This window comes from Tamandua tetradactyla, chromosome 4 (genome assembly GCF_023851605.1).
Source record: "Tamandua tetradactyla isolate mTamTet1 chromosome 4, mTamTet1.pri, whole genome shotgun sequence".
NCBI lineage: Eukaryota > Metazoa > Chordata > Mammalia > Pilosa > Myrmecophagidae > Tamandua > Tamandua tetradactyla.
In genome coordinates, this window is record NC_135330.1 from 164,543,341 (window position 1) to 164,565,920 (window position 22,580).

The 22,580-nt window shown below is 40.0% G+C and overlaps 2 pseudogenes; both read right to left on the minus strand.

Moving 5' to 3' along the window:
* Positions 1–15,867: 15,867 nt before the first annotated feature.
* LOC143680554 (F-box DNA helicase 1 pseudogene) lies at positions 15,868–16,577 on the minus strand (annotated as a pseudogene).
* On the minus strand, positions 16,571–20,027 carry LOC143680555 (F-box DNA helicase 1 pseudogene; annotated as a pseudogene).
* Positions 20,028–22,580: the final 2,553 nt, after the last annotated feature.

Consider the following 22,580-nt stretch of genomic DNA (forward strand, 5'->3'; position numbering starts at 1 on the left):
GGAGGACTAGTAGATATTCCAACTTTGCTTTACACAGAATCAATGACTGAGGTGACAAAATGGCCCCTCATTTATACAAATTGATAGGGAAGATCAGAGCACAAAATAAGTAGATTTGGCTAAAATCTCTCAATCTCCAGCTAGGATTGCTAGGACATAAGAGGCAGGTGATTCAATTTCAGTATTATTTACAATCTAAAACATAAATTGTCGTTGTTGGAAGATTTTCACTTTTATACCATAACTTAGTTTCTATTAAGGTCCAGAAGTTGGGGGAGGGAGGTAGAAGTTGAACTCTGCTACCTGTCTGAATCAAATTTGTAACTATAATTAAAAGTGGCTTTCTTTTTTCTAGATTATATGTTGTGCATATCCTAAGATTAAAGGAGAGTTTAAACCATTTAAATTTATATAGAACTTTTTTCCAGAAAGCTCAAAGCTTCCAAGGTCTTATTGTCATGGAATCTTTGTAATATATGAGCAGTCAGCCTTAGTCTGAAGATAAAGAAATATATACAGTAGGTGTGACAGTTTCCAGGAGAACAAAGATCCAAATGCTTTTCCCCAAAACCTAAGGACTTATAAATCAGCAAACTCTAATATCTCCCCCTCTACCTCCTCCCCATGCCCAGGTCAATGCTTAATGATCTTTAAAAAGAGGAGCCAATTATTTTAATTTCAAGGCTTACAGTTTACATTGCAGAGATCCTTGGCTCTGCAAACATTTTATTTGTTTGGAAATAGTTGTATGATAAATGGAAGCATAATATGCATTTGTTTGGTATTGCCTTACACTAGAATACAGTCTCTGACAAGAAAGCATACAAGAGACAATTCTGAGGTAGTTGTTTGGAAAACATTTCTAACCTTCATTCAGGTTGTTTTTTCCTGATTAAAGAATGGAGGTGTCAGTCTACTGGGATAAGCATCACTTCTGGCTTAGCGCTGAGCAGTCCTGGCTGGGAAGGGCTGCTGGGAAAGTTAGCTACAAAGTCTTTCCTAAGGAAAGCAAAATTAAACATTTTTAAAAGCATGGGTGAGAAACCATTGCTTGCACCATTTCTTAGTGGATTTAAATTGTTCAAAGTCTTTTTAAAAATATTTGTATTAATAAAATAATACATAGGGCGGTGCAATGGTTGCTCAGTGGCAGAAGTGTTGCCTGCCATGCCAGAGACCCAGGTTTGATTCCCAGAGCTTGCCTATACAAAAAACAAAAAACAACCCCCCCGCAACATACAAACACACAAACATTCTTAACATACAAATATTCCATACAAGGTGTGTTAGTTAGATTCAATTGTCAGCTTGACCAGGTGAGCATACCTAGTTTTGTTGCTGCGGACATGAGCCAATGAATGGTACGTGAACCTCATCTGTTGCTAATTACATCTGCAGTTGGCTAGGAGGTGTGTCTGCTGCAGTGAGTGACGTTTGACTTAACTGGCTGGTGCTTAAATGAGAGAGTGCAATGTAGCACAGCCTAAGCAGCTCGGCATTCCTCATCTCAGCACTCGCAGCTCAGCCCAGGCCTTTGGAGATGCAGAAAGAAGTCACCCCGGGGAAAGTTGTTGGAACCTAGGGGCCTGGAGAGAAGACCAGCAGAGACCATCCTGTGCCTTCCACGTAAGAAAGCACCTCAATGGAAAGTTAGCTGCCTTTCCTCTGAAGAACTAATGAAATAAATCCCCTTTTATTAAAAGCCAATCCGTCTCTGGTGTGTTGCATTCCGGCAGCTAGCAAACCAGAACAGATTTGGTACCAGAGAGTGGGCTGCTGCTGCGGTTTGCAAATACCAGATGTGTTGGAACATTTTTTTGGATGGCTAAGGGGAAGATTTTGGAGGAACTGTGAAGAGAATGATGAAGAAGTCCTGGAGTATTTGAAGAGACTGTTGGTATAAATGGAACCACTGCCGATCTTGACAAAGGAGGACACAAAAGGGAGAGACTGGAGTTTGCAGAGTGAGGACCATGGAAGCTCGGATCTGAAGCCAAGAAACCTCTGCCAGGAGAGTGGACCCACCCATATACATGGAGAAGGTGAGTTTACCCTGAAGGGTGAGGATGAGCCTCTCATCTTGTTGCAATGGAAGAGTTGTACAGCCTCAGGCCTTGGAGAAGGTAGAGCATGCTCCTTGGGGGACTGGGAGAGCCTGGCTGCCACCACATGGAGGGGTTGAGCGTGTGCCCCAGAAATGGCAGAGAGCCCAGGGGTGGCCCTGATGCCTGGAGAGAGTGGAGCCTAGAGGTAGTCTCCTCGATGTTCCCCGAGGTTGATTTGGAAAGAGGCGGGCCACTGCATAGGCCCTCGGAAAGAGTGGGATTGCCACTTTCTAAAGCCAAAGGATAAATGACTTTCAGACTTTGAAATCCAATGGTGTTTGCCTGTAGGTTTTCCTTCTGGTTTCTCCCTTTGGATTCTGTGTTTATCCTCCTTTGCATATTGGCATCAGATAACTTTTGAGATTCACAGGCCCACAGCAAGAAGAGAATTTTTTGCACCTGTTTAACGTGATGCTTGAAGTTGCCAAGTTGACAAGAGGTGAACATGTGTTAGTTAGATTCAGTTGTCAACTTGGCCAGGTGAGCATACCTAGTTTCACATACCAATGAATGGTACGTGAACCTCATCTGTTGCTAATTACATCTGCAGTCGGCTAGGAGGTGTGTCTGCTGCAATGAGTGATGTTTGACTTAATTGGCTGGTGCTTAAATGAGGGAGCGCGACGTAGCACAGCCTAAGCAGCTCAGCATTCCTCATCTCAGCACTCGCAGCTCAGCCCAGGCCTTTGGAGATGCAGAAAGAAGTCACCCCGGGGAAAGTTGTTGGAACCCAGGGGCCTGGAGAGAAGACCAGCAGAGACCATCCTGTGCCTTCCACATAAGAAAGCACCTCAGTGGAAAGTTAGCTGCCTTTCCTCTGAAGAACTAATGAAATAAATCCCCTTTTATTAAAAGCCAATCCGTCTCTGGTGTGTAGCATTCTGGCAGCCAGCAAACTAGAACACAAGGTATACATCAGTGACTCACAATATCATCAAATAGCTGTGTATTCATCACCACGGTCATTTTTTTTGAACATTTGCATCACTCAAGAAAAAGAAGTAAAAGATAAAAGAGAAAATGCATGCATACTATACTCCTCCCTCTCATTAATTTGGTTGACCCCTCAGTGTCTTTATGGTATATGCATATTTTCTGTTGTTACAGATTTCTGTAGGTATATCCTTGATCACAGTATGTCATTTGTATGTATAGGTTAAGGATTTTCTTTCTTGGGCCAGATTCCTTAAATTAATGTGATTTTTCTTCCCTTGTGTGAAGGAAGCTTTAGAGATAGAAACTGATAATTATTAACAAGTAGCATTTTACTTTATCAGGTCTTAGGATTTATTTATTTCATACTCCATATATACTACCTGTTGCAATGTTTTGTTCATTGCAGTGCTTGTGCCTTTGTTAACTCAAGTTACTAAAACTTCATTAAACTGGAGAGACTTCAATATACTATAGTACAATTTTTGTGCAAACAAAATATCCTTAGTATTTCTTCCTTCTACTGGACACACACTGGTATGTCAACATGCAGTGAGGGAATTACCTGTATAACAGGTTCTCAGTCTAGGGGAAATTTATTATAGATGCTGTGAAGAAAAAGGGAATAACTAAATCCCAGAAGCAGAGCTATTTGTCCTTATCTAGAGCTTTTACTTGTTATAGTAAGTATTGATGTCATAAATAAATAGAATTATTAGGGAAAATAAAGTTAAGAATTTTTTTAACTTTTGATTGTTTAGTATAACACACACAAAGCAAAGAAATAAAAAAGCAATAGATTTCAAAGCACTCTTCAACAAGTAGTACAGGACAGATCCCATAGTTTGTCATGGACTACCATACATCCTCTCATATTTTTCCTTCTAGCTGCTCCAGATATAGGAGGCTAGAGGGCTTAAATATTTTTTTATCATTGCAATCGACTTTTATTCCTTTTTTTGTGTGTGAAAAATAACATATATATAAAACAGTTATAAATTTCAAAGCAATGCACCACAATTAGTTGTAGAACATATTTCAGAGTTTGATGTGGGTTGCAACTCTACAATTTTAGGTTTTTACTTCTAGCTGTTCTAAAATACTGGAGACTAAAAGATAACAATTAATGATTCAGCACTCATATTAATTTGTTTAAAATGCTATCTTCTCTGTATAACCCCACCATCACCTTTGATCTTTCCATCCCTCCCTTTAGGGGTGTTTCAGCTATGGAAGTTCTAAATTTTCCATATTGGAAGAGTTTGTCACTAATATGGGATAGGGAGATGAAACCATCTGATGTTCTGGAGAGATTGGACTAGGTTTCAGGACTTATCTAGACCAGGGACCCATCTGGAGGTTGTAGGTTTCTGGAAAGTTACTCTAGTGCATGGAACACTTATGGAATCATATATATTGCCCTAAGTGCTCTTTAGGATTGTTTGGAATGGTCCTGGTTCGAGGTTGGCAGGTTATGATAGGTAGCAAGGTCTACCTGAAGCTTGCATAAGAGCAACCTCTAAAGTAGCCTCTTGACTCCTGTTTGAACTCTCTCTGCCACTGATACTTTATTAGTTACACTTCCTTTCTTTTTGAATAAACTGTATGAGCTTCTTAATGACTGATTCAGTTTCTTTACTTGTGATTGGTTTGTTGAGGTCATCTATTTCTTCTTGAATCTATGTTGGTTGTTCATGTCTTTCTAGGAAATTGTCTGTTTCATCTACATTGTTGACTTTATTAGCATAAAATTCATCATAGTATCCTCTCATTGCTTCCTTTATTTCTATGGGTTCAGTGGTTATGTCTCCTCTTCCATTTCCGATCTTATTTATTTGCATCCTTTCTCTTCTTTTTGTCAACCTCGCTAAGGGTCCATCAATCTTATTTTCTCATAGAACCAACTTTTGGTTTTGTTGATTTTCTTGTTCTTGATTTTATTTGTTTCTGCTCTAATCTTAATTATTTCTTTCCTTTTGCTTGCTTTGGGGTTAGTTTGCTGTTTCTTTAGTTTTTCTAAGTGGACAGTTAATTCCTCAATTTTTGCTCTTTCTTCTTTTTTGATATAGACATTTAGGACAATAAATTTCCTTCTTAGCACAGCCTTTGCTGCATCCCATAAATTTTGAAATGTTGTGTTTTCATTTTCATTTGCCACAAGATATTTACAGATTTCTCTTGTAATTTCTTTCTTGACCCACTGGTTGTTTAAGAGTGTGTTGTTGAGCCTCCATATATTTGTGAATTTTTGGCCCTCTGCCTATTATTGATTTCCAACTTCATTCCTTTATGATCTGAGAAAGTGTTTTGTATGATTTCAATCTTTTTAAATTTGTTGAGGCTTGCTTTGTGACCCAGCATATGGTCTGTCCTGGAGAATGATCCATGAACACTCGAGAAAAAGGTATATCCTGCTGTTGTGGGGTGTAATGTTCTATAAATGTCTGTTAAGTCTAGCTCATTTGTTGTATTATTCAAATTCTCTGTTTCTTTATTGATCCTCTGTCTAGATGTTCTGTCCATTCTGTCTAGATGTTGGGTCTGAGATGCATTTCCTGTAGACAGCATATAGATGGGTCCTGTTTTTTTAATCCATTCTGCCAGTCTATGGCTTTTGATTGGGCAGTTTAATCCATTAACATTTAGTGTTATTACTGCATGGGTAGTAGTTTCTTCTACCATTCTGCCTTTTGGATTTTATATGTCATATCTAATTTTCCTTCTTTTTACCTTTACTGACAGTCTTCATTTCTCTACTTTTATCCACACCTCTCTCTCCTGTCTCTTCCTGTTTGCCTCTAGTGTTCCCTTTAGTATTTCGTGCAGAGCTGGTCACAGATTCTCTCAGTGATTTTTTGTCTGAAAATGTTTTAATTTCCCCCTCATTTTTTTAAGGACAGTTTTGCTGGATATAGGATTCTTGGTTGGCAGTTTTTCTTCTTTTAGTAATTTAAATATATCATCCCACTATATTCTTGCCTCTTTGGTTTCTGCTGAGAAATCTACACATAGTCTTATTTGGCTTCCCTTGTATGTGATGGATTGTTTTCTCTTGCTGCTTTCGAGATTCTCTCTTTCTCTTTGACATCTGACATTCTGATTAATAAGTGTCTTGGAGTAAATCTATTTGGATCAATTCTGTTTGGGGTACACTGCAATTCTTGGATCTGTAATTTTAAGTCTTTCATAAGAGTTGGGAAATTATCAGAGATAATTTCCTCCATTCGTTTTTTTTTTTTGGCTTTATCAATGGTGATTTATTAGTTTACAAATTTACAGTTCTAAGAACCATATGAAAATGTCCAAAGTAAGGCCTCAAGAGGAAGATACCTTCTCCGAAGAAGGGCTGCTGGCATCCAGGGTTCCTCTGCACGTGGGAAGGCACATGGTGACATCTACTGGTCCTTCTCTCCTGGTTCTGGTTTCAGTGGCTCTCTCAGTTCCTGTGTGTCCCTCTTAGCAGATCTGGGGCATTTCTCTCTCTGAGCTCTCTGATCTTTTATCCATTTTACAAAGAACTCCAGTAAAGGATGAAGACCCACTTTGAATGGACTGGGTCACATCTCAATTGAAATAGCCTAACCTAAAGTTCCCACCCACAGCAGGTCTGCTTCCACAAAATGGATTAGAAGAACATGGTCTTTTCTGGGGTACATAACAGTTTCAAACCAGCACAGGGCAGAAAGGATAATTGAAGAAATAATGGCCAAAAACTTGTCAAATACAATTTTAAAAACATCAATCTAAACAACCAAGAAGCTCAATAAACACTAAGCAGGATAACCTCAAAGAAATCGCAGACATGTCATAATCAAACTTTTGAGAGCGGAAGACAAAAGGAGAGCCTTGAAAACAGCAAGAGTGAAGCAACTCATCACATTCAAGGGATAATAAACCAATTTCGCATAATAAACCATGGAGGCCAGAAAGCAATGGGATGACACATTTAAAAGACTGAAAGTAAAAGATTAGCAAATAAGAATTCATTTCTAGCAAAACCATCCTTCAGAAACAGGACAAATTAAGAAATTCTCAGAAAAGCAAAATTTGACAGAATTCATTGCTAGCAACAGACCTGTCCTTTAAGAAATACAAAAAGTCACCTTTCAGGCTGAAATGAAAGAACATTAAACAGCAACTCAAATCCACATGAAGAAATAAAGGTAGCCAGTATAGGTAACTATATAGGTAAATATAAAAAATCGTATCAATATATCTTTTTTGTTTACAACTCTTTTTTCTCCTATATAATTTAAAGACAACTGTATAAAGCAACAATTGTAAAACTGTGTTGATGGGCTTATAATGTATATAGTTAATAATATAATTATAATAATAATGTTTCATTACTTGTAATAAAGGAACCACAGTAATGGAAAATGTTAATAATAGGGGAAACTTTGTAGGTGCGGGAGGTATTATAGAAACTCTGTAAACATACAACTACTGTAATAAAAAAAGAACACTCCTCCAAAAAGATGCAATTTGCATGACAATAAAAGCACAAAGGGGGGAGGGTTCAAAGCTTTATAGGTGCAAAATTTTTTCTATATTATTGGAATTAAGTTGGTATTAATCAGAAATAGATTGTTATAGTTTTAAGATGTTAATTGTAGTCCCCAAAGCAACCACTAAGAAAATAAATCTTAAAAGCAACAAGGGAACTAAAATGGCATGTTACAGAATATCTCTTTAATGAAAAAGCAAGCAAAGTAGAAGAATAGTGGAACAAAAAAGACAAACTTAATGCATATAGAAAACAGCAAAATGCCAGACATAAATCACATCCAGTCAGTAATTACTTCAAATGTAAATAGATTAAAAACTCCAGTCAAAAGGCAGAGATTGGCAGAAGGGTAATTAAACCACTCAAGACTCAAAGACACAAATGGATTGAAAGCAAAAGGAACAGTAACCAAAAGAAAATACCAGACAAAATAGATTCTAAGACAAAAATTGTTACTAGAGACAAAGAAGGACATTTTATAATGATAAAGGTGTCACTCTAGCAAGAAGACCTAAGAATTATTACATGTATGCACCTCACAACAGAGCCCAGATCACATAAAGTCTTTGGAGCTGGGGGAGTTCACAGCAAGTTTCTCTATTTTCACTTAACCCCTTATCTAGGATTTCCAGATAAGTAGAGGACACATGGTTAAATTTAAATTTCACTTAAACAATACATAATATTTTAGTGTATGATCTGTGCAATATTTAAGACATTTGTGCTAGAAATTTATTTATTATTTATCCTGAAATTCACATTTAACCAAGCATCCTGTATTTTAATTTGCTAAATCTGGCAACTCTACCATGGAAACATTTATATATTATTTGCCCAGCCCCTGAAGATGTTTGAGTTTATAACCATAGAAAGCACGCTGTTAAGCAAAAAGACTCGAATTTCCTTATAACATTGAAAGCTGGTTGAATTTAGAATTTGGATTCTTTTGGCCACCAGAGGGCAGCACTTCTTAAAGCTGCTGAATGTTGTTTTAACAGCAAAGATTTAATTAAGAGAAATCCTTCCTTCCACAAGTATTTATTGAACACCTACTATGTGTGGAGTCCTGTGCTAGGTGCCAGAGTGATACAATGAAGTATAAATGAGGTATAAAACACATCTTCTGCCCTTCTGGAGACTAAAACTTGTACTTGCAGAGATATGACTTTAGAAGTATGAAAAATTGTGCCCCAGAACCACCTGGGAACTTGTTAAACCTACAGATCCCCACTCCTCCATTAGTTTTTCTCCTCCTTTTCTCCTCTCTCCTCCTTCTGGGATACCCACAACACGTATATTCATGCACTTCATGTTGGCATTCAATTCCCTGAGTCCCTGCTCACATTTTTCTATTCTTTTCCCTATATTTTCTTTTGCTTGTCAGATTTCAGATGTTCCGTCCTTCAGTTCACTAATCCTCTCTTCTGCCTCTTGAAATCTGACAGTGCAGGTTTCCATTGTTTTTTTCATCTCTTCTACTGTGCCTTTCATTCCCATAAGTTCTGTGATTTGTTTTTCAGACTTTTGATTTCTTCTTTTTGTTCATTCCTTGCCTTCTTTATATCCTCCATCAATTCATTGATTTGATTTTTTAGGAGGTTTTCCATGTCTGTTTGAACATTCTGAATTCATTGTTTTAACTCCTATATTTCATCTGAATTGTTGGCTTGTTCCTTTGACTGGGCCATAGCTTCAGTTTTCCTAGTATGAGTTGTTATTTTTTGCTGACATCTAGGCATTTAATTTCCTTAATTAGTTTATTCTGGAGATTGTTTTCACTTTTTTTTACCTAGGATTTTCTTGCTGGATGACTTTGTTGTCTGTCTGTTCTTTGACATTCAGTTCAGCTTATTCTGGACCTCTGGCTTATGTTATGTTTAACAGATCAGAATTTTTCAGTTCTTGTTTTCATGTTTCTTGCCCTGCCTGTATAGTGCCTTTTTTCCCCTTCTTAGGAGGGTCAACTTAGGTATTATAGACCCAAGGCAGTTTTTCCCAGACCAGACAGGCCTCCTGTCAGGAGGAAAGAGTCACCTGCATTAGTTTTCCCTGAGGGTGAGACCCAGCAGATTGAAAGGCTTTCCTGTGAAGCCTCTGGGCTCTCTATTTTTCCTGTCTTGCCCAGTATGTGGAACTTGCCTGCCTGCAGGTCCCACCAGCATAAGGTGATGTATTATGTTTAACTTTAGCAGACTCTCCCTGCTGTGTGTGGTTGAGACAGAGGAGAGGTTGTAGGCTGGCTTTAATTGCTTCACTTTTCCAGACACTGGGGTCTGAACTCCTTGAAGGAGGGAATCTACCTGAGCTGGGCCCCACCTCTCTCCTGGGGAAGGCCCAGGCTCCAGACAAACATCAAACAAGCTTAATTCTGCCTATGCCTGGAGCATTGGAGCCTGAGAAGCCTTGCAGCTGTATCCAAAGAGCAGTGAAGCTGTAGAAACCCAGCCACCAAAACAAAAGAGAAAAATCCTTCTCAGAGCAAGACCCCCATTCCTCAGGTTTGCCAATCAAGAGCTTAAGTTGGTATGTTGCTCTATGTAACCCCAGGTCCTATGTGCCCCCTCCTTCCCTTCAAGGTCCAGACCTTTTCAAATCCAAAAAACCTCTGTGTTTTGTTTTTTTTCTTTTTCCGTCAGCCCTGCCCCCTCTGCCCCAGGACAAAATCCAGCAACCTCTGCTTTTACTCGAGGTTCAGCTGAGCTGGGGGCTATTTTTAGTAGTCAGAATTTGTTAATTAATTCCAGAATTGGAGTTTTGTTGCGCTCAGCCCCTGCTGCTGGTAAAGTCCCTTTCCTTCCTGCTCTAGGCAGCAACTTGGGGCGGAGGGGAGGGGCGTTGGCCACTGCGGCTTGGGGAACTCATGGCTCTGGTTGGGCTCGCAACTGCTCCAGCTGGTCCAGACTGAGGTACACTGTGTGTCCGATCACTGATGTGGCCCCAGAAGCTGTTCTGTACTGTTCCTATTATTTATTAGCTGCTCTGGAGGACAAACTAAATCCCATACCTCGCTAAGCTGCCATCTTGGCCACCCTCTCAAAAGTATTCTTCTCTGCTTTAATTTTTGTTATTTCCCTTCCTCTGTTTGCTTTGGGGTTAATTTGCTGGTTTGTCTCAAGTTCCTCCAGGTGTGCTGTTAAGCCCTAAACTTTTGCTCTTTCTTGTTTTTTAATATAGGCATTTAGGGCAATAAATTTTCCTCTCAGCATAGCCTTTGTCACATCCCATAAGTTCTGATAAGTTGTATTCTCATTTTCATTGATTTCCAGATAGCCACTGATTTCTGTAGCAATTTCGTCTTTAACCCACTGGTTGTTTAAGAATGTGTTATTTAATCTCCATATATTTGTGAATGTTTTCATTCTTTGTTGGTTATTGAGATCCAGCTACATCCTATTGTGATCAGAGAAAGTGCTTTGAATAATCTCAGTGTTTTTAAATTTATAAAGACCTGTTTTGTGCCCCATCATATGATCTATCCTACAGATTGTTCCATGAGCACTAGAAAAGAATGTATACCCTTGTACTTTGGGGTGCAATGACCTAAATATATGTGTTAGGTCCAATTCATTTATTTAACTTCTCTGTTTCCTTGTTGAAACAGAGAACTGTTTCTGGTTGCTCTATCTATAGAGGAGAGTGGTATATTGAGGTCCCCTACTATTACTGTTGAACCATCTATTGCTTTCTTCAGTTTTGCCAATTTCTGTCTCATGTACTTTGGAACTCCATGATTGGAAGCATAAACATTTATGATTGTTATATCTTCTTGCTGAATTGAACCTTTAATTAGTATATATTGTCCTTCTTTGTCTCTTATGACGTCTTTACATTTAAAGTCTATTTTGTCCAATATTAGTATAGCTACTCCGGCTTTCTTTTGGTTACAACTTGTGTGGAAAATCTTTTTCCATCCTTTCACTTTCAATCTATTTGTATCCTTGTGTTCTAGTTTGCTAGCTGCCGGAATGCAACACACCAGAGACGGATTGGCTTTTAATAAAAGGGGATTTATTTCATTAGTTCTTCAGAGGAAAGGCAGCTAACTTTCCACTGAGGCTCTTTTCTTACGTGGAAGGCACAGGATGGTCTCTGCTGGTCTTCTTTCCAGGCCCCTGGGTTCCAACAACTTTCCCCGGGGTGACTTCTCCAAAGGCCTGGGCTGAGCTGCAAGTGCTGAGATGAGGAATGCTGAGCTGCTAGGCTGTGCTACATTGCATTCTCTCATTTAAGCACAAGCCAATTAAGTTAAAGGTCACTCATTGCAGCAGACACGCCTCCTAGCCAACTGCAGATGTAATTAGCAACAGATGAGGTTCACATACCGTTGGCTTATGTCCGCAGCAACAAGATTAGGTATGCTCACCTGGCCAAGTTGACAACTGAATCTAACTAACACACCTTGCGTCTAAGATGAGTCTCTTGTAAACAGCATATAGCTGGATTATGTTTCTTAGTCCATTCTGCCAATCTGTATCTTTTAATTGGTAAATTTAGTCTGCTAACATTCACATTTATTACTGAAAAGGCCTTTCTTGAATCCACCATCTTATCTTTATTTTATTTGTCAGATCTATGTATTATTTTCCCACTTTCTCTTTGTATTCTTTTTTTTTTTTTAACATGGGCAGGCACCGGGAATCGAACCCTGGTCCTCGGGCTTGGCAGGCAAGCATTCTTACCTGCTGAGCCACCATGGCCTGCCCTCCCTTTGTATTCTTTAAATTACCCTTAGTGGTACTCTTCAGTTCTGTGCCTCCTCCAGACCTCCCTCCTCCTGTATTTTTTTTTTCAGCCGGCAGCACTCCTTTCAGTATTTCTTATAGGGCCGATCTCTTGTTGACAGATTCTTTCAGGACTTCTGTGTCTGTGAAAACTTTAATCTCTCCCTCAATTTTGAAGGACAATTTGACTGGGTACAGGATTCTTGGCTGAGAGTCTTTGTCTTTCAGGATCTTGAATATATCGTACCACTGCCTTCTTACCTCCAGGATGCTAGTTGAGTAATCTGAACTGAGTCTCATTTGGTTTCCCTTGTATGTAGATTGTTTTACTCTTGCTGCTTTCAGGGTTTTCTGCTTTTCTTCAGCATTTGACAGACTGGTTAGTATGTGCCTTGTGGGAGGCCTATTTGGGTTTATTCTCTTTGGAGTTTGTTAGGCTTCTTTGACTTGTATTTTTATGTCCTTTATGAGGGTTGGGAAGTTTTCCCAGCTGTTCCTAGCTCTTTACTCCTCTCTTCTCCTTCTGGGACCCCAATGATTCTTATATTTGTGCCCTTTGTTTTGTCTGTCATTTCCCTGAGATCCCAATTCACTTTTTTCCATCTTTTTTGCCATTTGCTGTTTTCAGTCTTCCAAGTCAATTATCCTATCCTCTGTATCAGTTATTCTTTCTTCTGTCTCTTCAAATCTGGTGTTGTGTGCATCTAGTATATTTTTTATTTCATCAACAGAGTCTTTAATCTCTGTGATATCCACTATTTTTCTATTTATTCTTTCAAATTCCTCTTTATGTTTTTCTACTGTCTTCTTGATTGCTTTTATGTCATTTGCTATCCCACTTATTTTATTAAGTAGTGTTGTATGAACATCTTCGATTAGTTGTTCTAACATCTGTCTCCTCTGGTGTTTTAATTTGGTCATTAGAAAAGGCTTTATCTATCTGCATTGTGATATGCTTTATCTTTTGCTGTCTTCTTGGCATGTAAATATCTTGATTGATTTACTCTGGGAGTTGATTTCTTCCAGTAGTCCAAAGCCTTGTGTTTGCAGGATGGTTGTACAGTAGGGAGGAGGGTACGGGGTGGAGCATTCAGTGTGGTGATTTGTTTCAGGGCAGGTATAGGCACAGGTTGGGGATGTTATGCTGATGCTTATGAATGTGGGTGCCCAGAGACCAGGGAGGATGTAGCTGTGTGGGCGCACCTGTCTGGGGGGCATAACTCTGGTGTGTGCTGGTCGAAGACATGGGGCCCTTTGTGCACTTGTGTAGAGCTGTCGCAGAAGGTTGGCATTGTGCCTTCTAGGACTGAGGACAAATGAGACCTGGCTGCTCCGGTCAGCACTTTCTCAGTGCTGCAATTGTGGCTGAGGGCCATGTGCATGCTGAGGGCTGGACTGCTGTAAACTGAGGTTCCCAGAGCTGAATGACATGATTGGGGTCCACATGCATGTATGGGTCTAGGAGTGCCATAAACTCATGCACAGAGCTCGGGGTGGGGGGCGGGGTGAGGCTCTGTGACACTCTGAGCAGGGGTGCAGGGGTAGCCTGGGTATGGAGGTTAGTGCCTGAATCCTTTATACACTAGCAACAGCCTGCAGGAACAGGGAGGGGGAGGTAGTGCTCAGGAGGGGTATAGGAGAGGCAGGTTGGGCTGCACTTGGGGTGGGGGTGAGGAGCAAGTATATTCACTGGGTGCTGGTGGGGTGGCAGTGCCTGGAGCGTGGAGAATGGGAGCAGGTGATGGGTTCAGGTGCCTGGGCTATGGGGTAAGTCGCCGTTCTCAGTGCTGCGCTGGTGAGGGTAGCACACACAAGGAATGCAGCCTGGCTCACTTCCTAGTCCCCAGCTCCTGTCCATGTACTCCTGCAGACTCTGCACCAGGCTCCAGCTTTCTGCTCTCAATTCCTCGGTATCTGCAAACAGAGTTACCCCATGTGGTGCAGAATGCTTTCCCAGGTCAGCTGCACTCCCAAATCACTGCCTCAGTTGCCCTCCTGTCCCTTCTCAACTTTTCCATGAAGCAGGGATAATCTTGAGCTATTGTATTCAGCCATTTTCCTGAAAGTCCTCCTAAGTTAAGAATTTTAAATGAGCAATTTTGAGTTAATGTATGTTCGGATTATTATTAATGGATGTTAAAATAATTTATTGCACTTTAGGATCAAATCAGCAAATCTCTTATCCTGGTTTACGTAATCTGCTGTATGATCTTGTGCATCTGGACTCCAATCCCACTGGCCTACTTTAGTCCTCAAATGAACAAAATTACCTTCATGCTCTTCTTTATTTGTGCAGCTTGTGTTTTCTCCTACTCTTGCAGTTCATCTGAGATGTTACTCCCTTTCTTAGGCCTTTCTTGACAATTTCCCCTCTTAACATTTTTTCCCTGTGTTACAATGCCTGTTTAATGGACCTTGTAATAAAAGTTTAAATACATAAAATGTTTTTTATCAAAAGAACATTGCCCACTTCCCCCCACCTGATGCCTTTGGTAGATGGGCAAGCGGAACCTGGTTACCTAGAGGGAATGGAGAAATGGCAGATCCACCTCTGATTGATTTCTACTTCCTCAAAGACAGCGCTGTAAATGCATTTAGTCTCGGGTGAATGGCAACCCTACCCCATGCTGCCTTTTTTGAGTACTGTGAGTTCAGTCAGTGTAAGGCATTCTGTACCATGCCTGTCTGGCCTTTCAGAAGACAGGGATGAACAGGGCTTCATGTATAAGCAGCAGTATATTTTGAGGTGTGTTCTATAGAGTGCACCTGCTTCAGAGAGGTTGTAAGTGAGGAATGTCAAAGGCCTGTTACGCTGCTCTGCACAGGAGTGGCATAGGTAGCCACCCTTGTTTTTCTTGTTGCTGTAAGTGTGGGGGAGTTTCCTCATCGTGAGGGCAGTGTCAAGAAGGATGGCATTTGTACTGGTTTGAAAGGTTGTATGTCCCCTAGAAAATCCATGTTTTAATCTAAATCCCATTTCATAAAGGCAAAATAATCTCTATTCAATACTATATGTTTGAAACTGTAATCAGATTATCTCCCTGGAGATGTGATTTAATCAAGAGTGGTTGTTAAACTGGATTAGGTGACAACATGTCTCCACCCATTTGGGTGTGTCTTGACTAATTTCTGAAGTCCTATAGAAGAGGAAATATTTTGGAGAATGAGCGATGCAGAGAGCAAAGCAGAACGATGTAGCCACAAGAAGCAGAGTCCACCAGCCAGTGACTTTTGGAGATGAAGAAGGGAAATGCCTCCCGGGGAGCTTCATGAAACAGGAAGCCAGGAGAAGCTAGCAGATGATGCCGTGTTCACCATGTGCCCTTCCAGATGAGAGAGGAACCCTGACCATGTTCACCATGTGCCTTTCCAAATGAGAGAGAAACTGTGTTCGCCATGTGCCCTTTCACTTGAAAGAGAAACCCTGAACTTCATCGACCTTCTTGAACCAGGGTATCTTTCCCTGGATGCCTATGATTGGACATTTCTATAGACTTGTTTGAATTGGGACATTTTCTTGGTCTTAGAGCTGTAAACTAGCAACTTACCAAATTCCCCTTTTTAAAAGCCATTCTGTTTCTGGTATATTACATTCTGGCAGCTAGCAAACTAGAACAGCATTATTGCACTGCCCCACACAGCAGTTAAACATTCCTGAATTTAGAACATTATTTGTCAGCTCTGCTTGCAAGAAGTACTCTCCAGCCAAAGTCAAAATATTTTCCAATGATTTGGTCATAACGAGGTGCTTCTTGGCACGATTTACTGTGAAATACAGTAAATTCCATTCATCCTCAGAAAATGACTCAACTCTGAATTGGGGGAGCTGTGCAAGATTATGTCTGGGACAAGGAACTTTTGCAAAATCATCCAAAACATGCATGACATCATCTAAAACGTGCATGGTAGCAAATCCTAAGCCTTTGGTTTTTGTGCACAGTGCCCAAAATGTACTCTGTGAAGTTCCAGTCTTTGATGTGGCATCCTTCTATGAATTCCATAAGTTCTGGAATCCTGATAATTGTACTTTTCAGCCAGTTCAATCTTTGCTTCAAGCTCCTTATCCTTGGCAGTAGTCACATACTTCTTGAAGCTACTAAATCCTTCATTGTGCTCCCATCTTCTAATGCATTAGTCTTTAATAATATTTTGTTTCTTCAATTCTTCCTTTGGCTGGAGGAGAATCCAAATATCAGTGATTCTGTCTAAGCCAAATGATATAATTCTCCTTGCCCCCGCAATTAAATGTATCTTTGAAGGTACTTTGCCCTCAGTCACACAAACCTTTTTTCTTTGCACTTGAACGATGGTTTATTATTTGTCATTGGCTAGAGACCAAGTAGGCAGAAGTAAAATATCAGTTCAAAAGTGTGTAAGAGTTAAAGGCTGCAGCCACCATACTTGGCTTTAGCTGAAAGGGGCTGGGGAAGGGAAAAGAGTAGCACCAGGAAGATGCTGAGCCATGGCCCACTCTTGTCTTTCTTGCCAACCTTGTCCCCTCCCACTCCCAAGTGGATCCAGAGAGGAAACTACACCCAGTCAGTCCCCAAGGGTACTGTCAAACACATTGGCATTAGTCTGTGACAACAGGGCTACTTGCCCTTTGGCATTACCTTTAATGCCACTCTGATGATTTCCTCTGACCAAAGTCTTTCTTGACTCTTTTGCAGATATGCAAGATAGAAGCTCCTATGTAAGCTATTTCCATACCAAATCTAAAACTCTAGGTGAGATAGAAGGCAAAAGTGTGTGGGACTGCAACTAAGACATTTACCACCCCATGGAAGGTATAGATCTGCTGGTGCTGGGTCTCATCCATAAAAATGGCATCCAAAGAGGCAAGCAAAGGCTTGCTTAGCTGCCAGAGTTTCAAATAGTCATCATGGGTCATTTGGTAAGCCTCTTCTTCGCATTCACCCAACTTCTGCATGTTGTTCCAAAGTCTCTGCCTTAAGGAAGGACACTGTTCAGTTTTTCACTTTTCTACCATGACTCTGTCCTTGGCCCATGATCAAATAGTTCTTCATCAGGATAGGTGAAGAAGTTTTCTAAATTGGTGCAAACTAACTTGACCCTTATGAATCCACCTTTCCCTTCAGCAAGGACAGAACTGACCATGAAGGGTGTTAATCTGAAGAGATTCAATTTCTTTTTTAATTGGTACTTCCACCCAATGTGTCCTTGGCCCTGAATGAAAGGTTTTGCAGATGGCATTGCTGGGGAAGACTAGCTTGGCCTGCTTTGCGATGCTCTTGTTTGATGTCACATAGAGAAACCTTTCAGTTCACTTATTAGCATACTTGACCAGGGCCAGAAGTCTTCCCTGTCCCTGCAAATGCAATCATTTTTACCACCTGAAGAGGTTCCATCTTATGGTTCAGAATCAGGTGTTGTTCATGTGTAAGTTGGATGGTGGTTTTCTTGCTTGGCCAAACTTTTGTGGCCCAAGTACAGGAATTCTGCTAAAGATTCAGACAACAGAAAATGTGGTGAGTCCTATAGCTGATGTTAGTTCCCTTCTCCCTCATGGCATAGAGAAGCACAGCTATGCAGTATAAGGTCTCTGGGATGTCTGGCCTGGTCACTAGAACTGGGGCTCCTGAGGGGGAAGAGCAGCTGCTGAATGTTAGGCTGCTGGAGAGGAGGAGTACAGTGGCTGATACCAAAGCCCACACATTGACACTCAGCTTAAGCAGACATTGATGAATGCATGCTTGTGCTTCAGGAAGGAAAGGATGATCCTCAGCCTATACAACACTCAGGATCTACACTCGGGGAGCATTTAGTTGTGGCTGTAGCATATGAGGTTCAGTACACACAAGTCTGCCTCCTTTACTATGCCACAGTTCAACAAAATGCCAGCCACTGACAGCTTGCTCTTCATTCACCAGGTAGTGATGATACAACTTTATCCAAGGAACAAACAGTGGATCACTGATGATCTCTCTCCAAAGGTGTCACACCAATCTTAGATTCCAGTAGAGTTCTTCCACAGGGATATGCCTCAGGACTTCACTAGGCAGGCTACAGATGTGGCTCTGGGGTTCTCGACAGTCCCAAGAAACACATAGTAAGAGCCAGAAAGGGGATCTGGGTCAATGTCCTCAGCTTTTTGCTTGGCTTCTCCAGAACCTGCCAGAAGCCAAGACAGTCCTCTGCTTCTTGCCTGGCTACTGTCGTCCTTCTGCATGACAGGGACAGATGATGTCTTGTGGTCTTCTTAGAAACGTTTTCCCAATAACTGGTCCCTGTAGCTTGATTACTTTCTTCCTCAAAAGACTGAGACCACTTACTTGAAGGCAGAGTAGATCTTGAAAAGCCCAACTGAGCTTTCTCATGACCTTCCTGAGGTAGGGCACACTGCTGTCTACAAGAAAGATAATTTTACCCTCAGAGTCCTTACACAGCTGTCCTTGCCAACAGAATTGCCTTTGTCACTGGTGCAATGCTGCTAGCCAATTAGGAAGAGTTCAGTGTTATGTTATGGACATCCTTGACTGTGGTGCTCTGGACATGGAGTTCCTGCAGCTGCTGGTTGCACCACCAATGCCAGGCTGGGGCCTTGCTGCCTTCCCCCACCTCAAGCATTTTTACTGGGATATTTACTTACTTAATGCCTACTGCTTTTTCTGGTCTAGTAATGTCAAAAGGACAGCTTGGTACATAGCAGGTGTTTAAATATTTTTGAAGGAAGTTACTGATGTCACACTAAGGGACATTCAAAATACTGACCACTAGTCTTATTTAGGTGAAGTCGCTAGACGTATTTAGATGAAACCTTAAGAAACATATTTCTGGTGCAAGTAGATCATGGTAAAACAAATAGAAAGAATATATGCCAGTGCTAGGTTTAGTGCCTATTTTTTAAAAAGTAGTTTGGGTCTGATGTTCTAGCCTAGATACTCTACTGTATGTTTAGTTCTGTTTACTTCAAAATTCATCTTTCTGAACAGGGATAGCATATGTTCCTTATCTCTCTAGTTCCCAAACTTCAAATTAAATATAAGGTTGATCTGGAGACTTTGTTATTCAAATTTTGAACCAGTCTTTTAAAATTTCAGTAAGTTTTCTTCAATCCTAATCAAAACCTTAAATTTTAAAATTAAAGTAAAACCTGCTGGTGGGAATGTATAATGGTACAGCCATTTTGGAAGACAGTTTGGTGGTTCCTCAGAAAGCTAAGTATTGATTTGCCCTATGACCCATCCATACCACTACTTAGTGTCAACCTGGAAGAGCTGAAAGCAGTGACACAAACAGACATTTGAACACTGAGATTCATAGTGGTGTTATTCACAATTGCCAAAAGATGGAAACAATTCAAGTGTCCATCAAAAGATGAGTAGGCAAACACAATGTGGTATATATATATAACGATGGCATATTATGCAGTAAGATGAAAGGAGGTGTTGAAGCCTATGACAAAATGGATACACTTTGAGGACATAATGCTGAGTGAAATAAGCCAGACACAAAAGGACAGATACTGTATGATATTTCTAATAACACCCTATAACAATAAATTCAGTCTCTTATAATATAGAATATAGAAGACTCAGAGACTCACAGAACCTAGAGATACATGAGCAGTTACCTAATAAGGTTGACTTTAAATGTATGGGAATGGATAGAGGTGATGGTGTTTCATTAGTGGTTTTATAAGTAATATTGCCGTACTGAAGGTGAATATGATTGAAAGGGTTTGTATAGAGCCATCTATCTCACCAATTTAACACGACAAATGTCAATAAGTTCTTGCATGAACTACTTCAAAGGTATGAATCTTGTTTAAAGAGTCAGTAACAGAGGGTTTAGAGGGAAAACTACTATTGCATGCTATGGCCTATATTTAACAGGAGGATATTACTAGCATCACATCAATACTAGGGATAAATAATTGGGGAAGGGGAAGAGACAAGAGTTAAGGGGAGTTTTGGATTTTCTCTTGGTGAGGGTGTGTTTATCTGTTATTTTTCTCTTCAAGCAATAAAAATTGTCTAAAATTGAGAGTGATGATTGTACAACTAAGTGAGGACACTGTGATATATGGATTATTTATTTTGTACATTATCCATGATGCCCATGGATGGAAGTGGCCAAAGTATACAGTGACTGAGAAGCAGAAAGGTGAACTGTGGTGTATATGTATGATGGATTATTATGCAGTTGCAGAAAGGAATGAAGTTGTGAGGCATGAAATGAGGTAATGAACATTGAGGACATTATGTTGTGCAAGCTAAGCCAAAAGCAAAAGGACAGATATTGTCATTTCAGAAATACTTATAAGAAAATTGGGGCCTATCATAAGGTTTTATAGCAGTCACATTTAGTCCAGAGCTTTAAGTGGTATTTCTAGATTCCAAGATGCTGTGCTATATGTGTATAACCTAGTATTTCCCTGGAACTTTGGGAACCTGTGGAACATCTAAGATTCAGAGTAGGAGTTCTGCATCTCTGAAAGTCAGCATTGCTTCATACAACACTTGTTAAAGAAAGAGGTCGGGCTTCTATTAGAGATAAGAACAAAGCTGATTTGGTTGGGACTAAGGTAAATCAGAATACGGGGTAAAGGATGACAGTATTTGTGTTTTAGAACTTCACCTACTTTATGAGATCAAAGGAAGAGAGGTTAAAAACCTCAATTTTCTATAGCAAATAATCTAACTCAACCTGTCTGGATAACTCATTCAAACAACCCAGGTACATGGAGCCCAGACTGGGACAGCTTCTAATTCTGTATAGCTTAATGTAATACCCAGATACATCCTAGAGTATGTTGGGCAGATAAGAAGTATTGGCAAAGTCCCTTGAGGGACTAAAGGAAAAATATGGAACTATTAAACTTTCCTACTGGGGAAATCCCTGATACTCTATCAAACAAGTTAATGGGCCAAGCCCTTGATCTTGAGGATTGCTCTTGTGAAAGATTTCTTCAGCAGTGAAGCAAAGCCTAACCATAATTATGCCTAAGAGTTCTTTCCAAAGAGCCTCTTTTGTTGCTCAGATGTGGCTGCTGTTTCTCTAAGCCCAATTAAGTAAAATCATTACCCACCCCCATACATGGGACATGATGTCCAGGGGTGTGAGTCTCCCTGCAACATGTGACATGATTCCCAAGGTTGAGCCTGGCCCTGGCACCACGGGATCAACAATGCCTTTTTGATGAAAAGGGGGGAAGAATGTAACAAAATACGGTATAAGTTGCTAAGAGAGTTCAAATAGAGTCAAGAGGCTATTCTGGAGGTTATGTAAGTTTCAGCTAGATATCGCTAATTGCCATGATTTGCCAAAACCTAACCAACGTTATTCCTGTTAATCCTAAAGAACACCCGAGAGAGCCTACAAAAGTGGCATGCAGTAAGTTTACTTTTTTTTTTTTTTTTAAGTTTACTTTTAGAAACCTAAAACCTTCAGATGGTTCTTAGGCCACATAAGTCCTGAAACACAGAGGTGCCAGTCTCTCCAAGAACATCAGCCAGTTCCATCCCTCATCCCATATTGTTGACATGCCTTTCCAACATGAAAAAACTTAGAATGGCATAATCCATGTATCCCTCAAGATTGGGAGAAGGATTAAAGGAGAAGGAAGATTTATATCAGAGAAGTTAGGATATAAGAAATGAGTATGACTACTGAATCACTACGCTGATATTTCTTTTTAAAATCTCTAGTACCTTGGGGCATTTAGAAGGCAAACACGTGAAATTGTGGAACTGTAACCCATGCCAAACTTTGAAATCTGTTCTATAGCTACTAGTTAAAATGTACTGTGAAATTTATTGCTTTTTTGTATATCTATTTCACAATAAAAAATGTTTAAAAAAATTAATGTAAAACTGTGTCAGTTAAGATATAAACCACATGTAGTTGGCCAGGTCCACATCACTGAAGTACACTTTTGTTGTTGTTAAACTAGAAGGTTATGTAGTCATTCTTTTTTTTTTTTTTTTAACTTTTTTTTTAAATTGTGGAACATATATACAAAAAAAGCAATAAATTTCCAAGTACATTTTAACAAGTAGTTATAGAATAGATTTTTACGTTTGGTATGGGTTATGGTTCCATGATATTTTGGTTTTTCTTCTAACTGCTCTAAGGCACTAGAAACCAACAGAAATATCAATATAATGATCCAGCAGCCATACTTCATTTGTTAAATCCTATCTTCTCTATTATACTCCTCCTTCTTTAAAAATAACATATGTACATAAAAGCAATGACTTTCAAAGTACATCGCAACAATTAGCTATAGAACAGATTTCAGAGTTTGGTATGGATTCCAATTCTACAATGTTAGGTTTTTATTTCTAGTTT